This window comes from Echinops telfairi, unplaced genomic scaffold (genome assembly GCF_000313985.2).
Source record: "Echinops telfairi isolate 266 unplaced genomic scaffold, ASM31398v2 ScPeMD7_7469;HRSCAF=8507_1, whole genome shotgun sequence".
NCBI classification, from domain to species: domain Eukaryota; kingdom Metazoa; phylum Chordata; class Mammalia; order Afrosoricida; family Tenrecidae; genus Echinops; species Echinops telfairi.
The window spans coordinates 133516612-133525870 of record NW_022111373.1 but is presented as its reverse complement, the minus strand read 5'-3'; positions in this window follow the sequence as shown (position 1 = coordinate 133525870).

The window sequence follows — 9259 nt, the reverse complement described above, 5'->3', positions numbered from 1 at the left end:
CCCTTTGGCCCTTCATGATCACTTTTCTTTTACCTTCAGTCTTTCAGCATGAGATATGCTAATTGTGTTTCATTTTTCTGTTTTCTAATTTCCAATTCTTTGCACAGTTCATAACAGTTTATTTTGTATTCTGTGGCTCTCTTTTGAAATTTTCTATTCAGTTCTTTAATTTCATCATGTCTTTCATTCTTTCTTGATCATTCTAGATCAAGAGCAAGTTTCAGAGTCTCTTTCTACATCCATTTTGGTCTTTCATTTCTTTCCTGTCTTATTCATGCCCTTTTGCTTTAGTCGTGCATGATGCCCTTGATGTCATCGCAGCTCCTCAGGGCTTCTACCTTTCGAGCTCAGTGCATCAAATCCGCTCTTGAGATCTCTTCTCAAAACTCAGGTGGGATAGACTCAAGGTTGTATTTTGGCTCCTGTCAACTTGTTTTAAGATTCTTTAGCTTTATCCTGAACTTACACATGAGCAATTCGTGGTTGTTCTACAGTCTGTTTTTGGATGCTATTTTCCTGTTATTCATAAGACTATAAGTATATATGAAAATGCCCTGTGAATATTCATAAGTTCTTCTGAAGTTAATCCTCAGAAGTGATGTGCTAATCTGGGTAGACAAGAGAAACAAATTCATGGACACTCATATGTGTATAAGAAAGAGCTTTGTATACAAGAGCAATTGGATATTGAGAAAACATCCCAACCCAGCCCAGATCAAGGCAATAAGTCTGATATTAGTCCATATGTCCAATACCAATCTATAAAGTCCTCTTCAGACTCATGAAACACATGCAATGATACCGAATGCAGGAAGATCACAGTTCAGTGGGTGGTGAGTCTTGTGGATCCAGTGGCAGTAGAAGCAACTCAACACTGGCAGGGGTCTCCCCATGGCTCCTTCAGCTCAGGGACCTAGTGTAGTTCCATGGGGCTTGTCAGCTGCAATATCTCCCAGAGCGTGAATGTGTGTCCTGCCCCCAGCAAGCTATTTATCTCCTTAGAACCTACAAATGAGGTGCTCTGACCTGATTGACAGGCTAAACTCCACCTCTTCACTAACAGGTCTCAAATTGACACCAGGTTATGTAACTGCCACAAGTGTACAACTTATTCCTTATCAGGAGTCTGTTCTTAGTCTGGAAACTCTGCTGAGACCTGTTCATGTAGAAGGACCAGTGACACCATTTCCAGTATCGAAATACCATTCGAAATACCAGTGAGACCATTCCCAGTATCACAGCTACCACAGTATGACAATCTGCCAGAGAAATGGTGAACAAATTTTTAGAAATAATTTTTAAATAAAAATTCAATATATGAAACTATTGTTTCTTGATGTATCCTCCACTTAAGTTTGCACACCTCTGACTGTGGCTCCCTTGCCCTTGATGACCTTCTACTTAAACAAAAAAGATATCCTCCTTCAGAGAGTGGTCTGTCCTGTGAGCATTTCTGAACAAGCGCATTAGAATAGGACCCATAAGATTTCCATGACTTAATTCTCTGAAGTTGACTATCAATGCTGCCTTTCTTCCTAGGTTGTCATAGTGAGGGATTTGCACTTAAATCTGTCCAGTTTATGTTATACTGCTAGAATTCAAAATTCCTGAGGCATAGCTGGTAGCATCCTAGACAACCCCCATCAACCACAGAAAAATAAACTGACTGACAGGTAATAGAACATAAGAATACAGACACATTTTTAAAAGTTGCAAAATTAGACACAAATAGGATTCTTTAGTTATCTATTATTGACTTGCAAAAGTTACCTAAATGTATCAACATTATGAGATAGAATCAACAGAATGGGACAGAAATATGTCCAATATGTAATTGATTTGTAATGAATAACAAGGTACGAATTACTCAAGTCCAAGATGAAAAATAAAAGCAAACAAAAGAAACACAAGAAATAATTTTTTTTTTTAAACCTACAAATGTAATGTCGCCTTGGGTAATTAAGAAATAATTTTGTAGTCTTGGTCATAAATTGAATGGTGTTAGTAAAAATAATCTAAATCCAATTTTCTCAGATGCTCCCTCCACAAAATATAGAAGGTATTCTTGAAAGCTGCTATGTAAGAAGTTTCCTCATATCCCTGACTTTTTCAACCCACAGTCTGACTAAAATGCATAATTGTAAAAAGTGGTGACAAGTAATACTGTCCTCTTTTGGGAAAATAATTTCAATTTTTAAGTTATCATATGTCATTTCTCTCAAATGCAGCTTTTGAAATTAACTGAGTTTTTGGATGATGAGTACTAGTAGTTGAAAGCAACTGTATAATTTCCAAAGCCAGTATCAGCAAGCTCTCTCTCTTTTGGGGATCTGATTTATAATTTTACTCTCTTTAGAAACTTTCAATAAAGAAAGCAATAAAGAAAGATAATTTAAAAGGATTAATAATTTTTGAAATGCCAGAGGCCAAATTATAATCAAGTTTTCATACATTTAGTTAATTAACACTTGGAAACAGACTTAATTTATGTGGAATTTAGAGTACTCTTAATAGGTTAGACACATGTAATTGCCTCTAGTACCTATAATTATCTTGATGCATAATTTGCATGGATTGGGATGAAGATAAATGATCTGGAAAAGCATTATGATTCCAAAAACCTTGTTAAATGTTCAAACCAGTGTTCAAGTCCCTAAAAGAGCTCTCAAATCTGTTATTTCATTTTTAAGTATCTTATAACTCTTTTTCAATAAGATAAACTTGTTTTAATTGATATCAACATTGCATTAAATTCCAGTAATTTATCTGTTATTTATGGAAGTCAATAAAGAGAAAAAATAAATTACTTAAACAAACAAACAAACAAAACAACTTAACAGGGTTCTATTATGTTTAATAAAACAACCTGGCAGATCTGTAAGTTAGGCATTAGACTGCTAACCCGAAAGTTGGCAGTTCCATCCCACTAGCTGCTACTCAAGAGAAAGATGAGGCTGTTTGCTACTGTAAAGATTTTACCATCTCACTATGAGTCAAAATCCGCTCAAAGATAGTGGGTTTGCCTACAGCTTGGTTTAGCAACATGGATCATACTTGGCTGATAACACAAAGGTTGATGGAACAAATTCACCAATGTTTCCATGGAAGAAAGATGTGGAAGTCTACTCTCATGAATATTTACCTTTGAAACCCTATGGGGCTGTAGTACTGTGTCCTAGAGAGTTCTTCTGATATAGAATTTAATCGATGGCACAGAACAACCACAAGCAATATGTTTGTTATGGGTTTTCTATTGCAATGAGTCTATGATGACGCAAGGCAATCCTACAGGACAGAGTACAACGTCCCCAAAGGCTTTCCAAAGCTGTACATCTTCACTGAAGCAGACAGCTCTATCCTCCCCCTGCAGAGATGTTGGTGGGTTTGAGCGACCCACCTTTCTGTCAGCAGCTCAGTGCTTCATCATGGAGCCATCGGGTTCCTTAAAAAGCTCCGCAGTTTCTAAGAGTGTACTGTAGCTAGTCAGGTAAGACGTCTTCAAGAATAAGACAAAAGACACAATGTGTAGAAAATAGAAACGAGCACAAAGGAATGTTATCTTCTTAGTAAATGCTGAAGAGCATTAGATTCTTGTGTTTCTCATTTTCAGTGTTTTGTTTGTATCAGAAATCTCAGTTAATATGTTACTTAAATCAGAGGTTATGTAACCCAATAGACAGTAACCCAGAAAAGTTCTGCAAGTCTACACCCAAGGTGTACGGATTCTGGTGTCCATGGCAGATAAGCCCTCTGTGGGACAATTGTTAGGCTGTTCCCATAAATATGTACAGCAGTGTTTCCTAAAATAGGCGGCAGTTCTGGAATGGTGGGGATGGGTGGCTATAAAAGCAGATAGTTACACAATCCTGTATTGTAGCTTATACTACAAAGGTTTTTCATTGCCAATGGGGCTTTGGGTTTTTGTTTTTGTTTTGTTGGGGGGGGTTGTTGTTTTTTTTTCTGAAAAGGGGACAAAAGGCCAACTGAGTTTGGAACTATGATGTATCATCTCAGAGAGTCTATCTGAGTCAGAATTGACTCAACACTAGGTTTGGTTTTTCATTTGACATATACACAGAGTAAATTTTACATCACTATTCTATTTATATAAGATTGCACACACACACATACACACAGCAGAGCTTTCAAAAGGTTTTGTGAAAATTCCCTTATTTTTAATGACATGTTTCAAATTTTGAAGCATTCAAAAGTTCATGGAAAGTGTATAGTATGAAAAACCTATGCAGGAAATCTATTTCAGCACTTTTTTTGCTGCAAACTAGACTCCTACTAAGTAGAGACAACATCTGAGAAGAATCTATTTTGAGGCACTAGGTGACATAAGACAACAATTTGAAATGGACCCTTATGGGAGAACTGCACAGTTTACACTAAGGTTAAAGGAAGAGCAAACATCCTATTTGTGATCAAGCTTAGATAGAAGAATGGTAAAACCATTGAGGTTTCATGATGTTTATGGGAACAGTGTCCTAAAGAAATCAGCAGTTTACAATGTGATAAAATGCTGTTGATTATAAAGTCTGCAGTGACAGACCAAACGCATCAAATTTTGAGGAAAACAATTAGTAAAATGCCATCAGAAGCAAGAGTCAACAATAAACAACCTCAATTGGTCACAATGACTGAAAAATTAAAGTTGTGTACATTTTCTACTCTGTGAGTGCCATTGCTATTGCCCATCAATTAGCTTTAGAAAAGAACTGAGCTTTTCATGAAGAATTTAAACAAGTAATGGGAAAACCAGCATGGAAGGCCATATCTCAGCCCCATTCCTGTTCCTGATTTCCATATGTCATGAGCTTTATCTCTTGCACATACAGAGGTATATTGCATGACCCATCAGTGCTCTGCTGCACCCTGATTGACTCATCCCTTCCCTGTGACCCCTCTGTGGGGTGGTACTCTATTGTCTACAGATGGGCTTTAGGTCTCTGCTCTGACCCCCCTCATTTTCACCAATGCACTTTTGTTTGTTTGTTTATTTGTTGTTTGTTATGCATTTTCTGATGCCTGTTACCCAGTCCCAATGGCACCTCATGATCTCACCAGCTGGTGTGCTTCTTCCATGTGGGCTTGTTGCTTCACTGTTGGATGGCTGCTTGTTTAACTTCAAACATTTAAGATCTCAGATGCTATGTCTTTTAATAGCCGGCCACCATCTGCTATCTTCACCACATCTGCTTATGCACCCATTTTGTCTTCAGTGATTGTGTGAGTATGTGTGTGTGTTATATGTGTGTTGGGTGGGGATGGGGGGTGAACATCACAAAATGCCATTTCGTTAGGACAAAGTGTTCTTGTGTTGAGGGAGGGTATGAGCTGAGGTCCAAGGTCCAGCCACAGCCTCAGGGTATTGCCTTATAAATATTTGTACATAGTCCAATACCTCGATTTATGGATCAATGTATTCACATAAGTGCACACCTCTGTTAATACCTCTATCTACAGATTTGCTTCCTAGAGTCTTCCTCTGTTTCCTTTTGCCTCCTCCTGCCCCATCATCACGTTCCCCTTATTCCCCCTCCTACTATTTCCTCTCATCTTAATTGGTGTTGCTCTAATACCTACAGGAGCTCTACAGCCTCCTAGGTTTTGATTTTAATTCCCTGGTTGTTCCCGTGTCTATGGCATTGCTTGCTCACTACACCCTTTGTCCCCCACCACCTTCTCCCCCAAGACTCTACAGGGTCATTGGCCTCATTGCTTTCTTCCCGAGCTAGCTTCCCAGGTTTATCTTATCTAAGTAGGCAAACCAGCTATGTCCTAGTCCAAAAAATAAGAAAACAAAGAGGTTGAAAAAAGAAATGGAGAGAAAAACAAAAACAAAAACATACCAGTACATAGTTCCAGGTCTGTGTGCTGGCCTTTATGACTCTCTTTCCCCGGTCCTGGGGGAGTGCTGGGGGCTGACCCTCCTTGCCCGAAGTCTATTTGGGGGCCCTTTAGGGGCTTTGTGGTTTGGTTTTGCTCCGATTGCTGATCTGTTATGTTCCCTTCTTGGTTTTCTCCACTGATGGGGATTAAGATCACACTATATCCCCGCCGTGTGTCCCCATTATTGTCCTCTGTCTCAGTATGCTCTAGATAGGGGACAACCTGTCATGAGTTGTTGGTGGCCCTACAGACCTCTGTTCCTCAGCAGCTCCATGGAGGGCCATCATGCTCCAGGCTTGGTGTGTCCATATGGGGTCTAGGCCAGGGCCATCATGCTCCAGGCTTGGTGTGTCCATATGGGGTCTAGGCCGAATGTCCCTTTTTCTTTTTCCTTCTTGGTTGGCTTCTGTGTGGGCTTGGTCAGTCGGCTCTTTCCCCCACCTGAAGGATTAATGTTGTTCTCTGCAGCTTTCTTGCCACAGGGACTAGGCTGGTAAGTGTTGTGAATGAGTGTTATTCAAAATTATTGTCCTTTCTTTTTTTCAAGTTTTATGTTTAACAGGTTTCATTAGCATACAATTCACATATCATACAATTCAGTGGTTCAGTCACACCAAGAAGAGTTGTACAATCATCACCACAATCAGTTTTGGAACATTTTCTTCAGTTTTGTACTCATTGTTATTAGCTCCTCATTTCCCCCAACTGCCCCTAACATAGCCCTAAGTAACCATCAATCTGGTTACTGTCTCTATAGATTTATTGTATTGAGTTTCATATAGAAAAAAATATTTTTAAAAACAATAACAATGTAAAGCATAAAAATTTCAATAGAAAAGAAAGCATAAAAATTTTAAAACTGGAACAAACGTAAATAGACTATTAGAGAGAGCAAATGATAAGGTGCTAACCAATGCTAACCAATCTGCATCTGTAACAATCCAATTTTCACTGTGTTCTGCAGCATAGCAAGGCTATTCATATCCCTGATCTATGGTCAAAGGGGATTCCCCGGGCCTTAATTCATATGTATTTTAGCTTGACTTATTCTTTTAAAACTGCAATAGCTTTAAAATGGGTCAAGAGGGAGATAAAATGATAGAATATGATGTCGGCCATAATAGACTTTCTGATGCTCTCCATCTGATATCAAGTCTATTTACGTCCTTGACTGTGGTCTGAGGGCATTCAACAGAGGCCCATTCAACAGCAATTAATGGAATAATTGAAATAATTATTAAAATATTTCAAATATTATATATTATGTCTCAACATCAAGGTCAAGCCAGTTTTGAAAGTGATGTTAGTCATTCTGTTGTTAGTTGACATGGACTTCTGACCATAGCGACCCAATGCACAACCGATAAAATATCACAGAGGCCTAGACCATCTTCAGACTGCTCCTGTGCCCAAACCCATTCCCGTCACCACGGTGTTTATCTAGCTCATTGATGGACTTCCTCTCCTTCACTGCCCCTTACCGAATTTAACATGATGCACTTCTCCGGAGACAAGTCTCTCCTGATCGCATGTCCAAAATTTGTAAGACTATGTCTTGCCATCTTCGCCTCTAAGGAGCATTTTGGCCTTACTTCTTCCAAGACAAATTTATTTATCCTTTTAGCAGTCTATGATATTATCAATATTCTTCTCCAGCACCACAAGTCAAATGCATAGATTCATCGTTGATTTTCCTTATTCAATGTCTAACTTTCAGATGCATATAAGACAATGGAAAATGTCATGGCTTGGGTCAGATACACTTTAGTTCTCAAAGTAACATCCTTGCTTTTCAATATATTCTAAAGTCGTCTTGTGCAGCAGATTTACCTAATGGATTGGTCTTTTGATCTCTTTACTGCACTTCCATGAGCATTCATTATGGGTCCAAGGAAGACAAAATCCTTAGTAATTTCACCCCTTTCTGTGTTTATCAGGATATGACCTATTGGTCAAGATGTGCAGATTTTGGTTTTCCTTGCATGGAGCTGCAATGCATGCTGAAGGCTGCAATCCGTGATTTTCATCAGCGAGTGTTTCAAGTGCTTTGCTCTTTCAGCAAGCAAGGTGGTATGGTTTTCAAATTGCAGGTTGTTAAGATGCCCACCTGCAATTCTGATGCCATGATCTTCATATAATCCAGCTTTTCTGATAAGTTACTCACCATAAAGATGGAACAAGTATGGTGAAAGGATACAACTGTGATGGACAGATTTCCTGATTTATTTATTTTTCTTGTTTTTTTTTTCTTTCATTCAATTATGCAAACACATTTTATTTTGTCGTACTCATTGTAAATCCCACATGTACTGTGACTTATCTCACACCCTCCCTGTAGTTCCTGTTCCCAGTTCTCCTTCTTTCCTAACTCTTCTGGACTTTGCTCTTGGGGAAATGATGCCCTTTTGATCTTCAAACAGTTCATTGTTCTAAGGTGTGGTATCTCGCCAGCATAACTGTTCCTCCACTTAGTCAACCTGCTGACCTGGCTGGATATTTTCACAGAGGTAAGACTCATAACTCACGACTTCTGCTCTCCTCAAAACTATAATCTCATTTAAGAGATGATATATATTCAGGGTAGGATACACATAATTCCTTTTTAAAAATGGCCATAATGCCCTGCAGTCTCAAGAAGGTTGGGAGTTAAAAAAAGGTCTGGGTTTTTTCACAACATGAGTGAGCTTTCCTAAAATTTCATGCAGTGATCCTGTCTTCTGGGTGTTCCACAATCAAGATCCATAGATTTGGGGAGTTTTAAAGGTTGACTCTAAGAGATTATCTTTCATTAAAGTCTCTGAAACTCCAGAGATACCTGGTAAGGCCATTAGGCTCTCCAAAGGGCCCCTTCTTTGAATGCACAAGTTCTTTCCTAATCATGCTATACAATGACACACTTCCTCTATCATCTACAATCAAGAGCTCCCAGTCTTGTTGTTGTTAGGTGTCATCATGTCAGTCTGACTCAAAATGACACTGTGACAATTGACGCACTGCCCTTTCCTGCACCATCCTCACCATCATTGCAGTGTGGGAGCCCATCGTAGCAGCCATGTGTGAATCCATATTATTGAGAGTTTATCTCTTCTTCATCGACCTTCTGATTCTTATTACGGTAGGGAATTTCAGCCTTGAGTCCAAGGGCTACCAGTCAGGTTGAGAGATAGCCCAGTTCACAGAGTCAGATTTCCACATTGAGTTCTTCCAGTGTGGCCTATGAAGGATGTTGTGTACCTCAAAAGGAAAGATGCTAACGTCCCAGTAGTCTATTGCACACAAACTAGTTTTGGGTGTGAATCTTTTGCCTTGAGAGTGCCCAATGAATGGTGGTCCAGAACTAACATACTAAAATAATAACTATTTT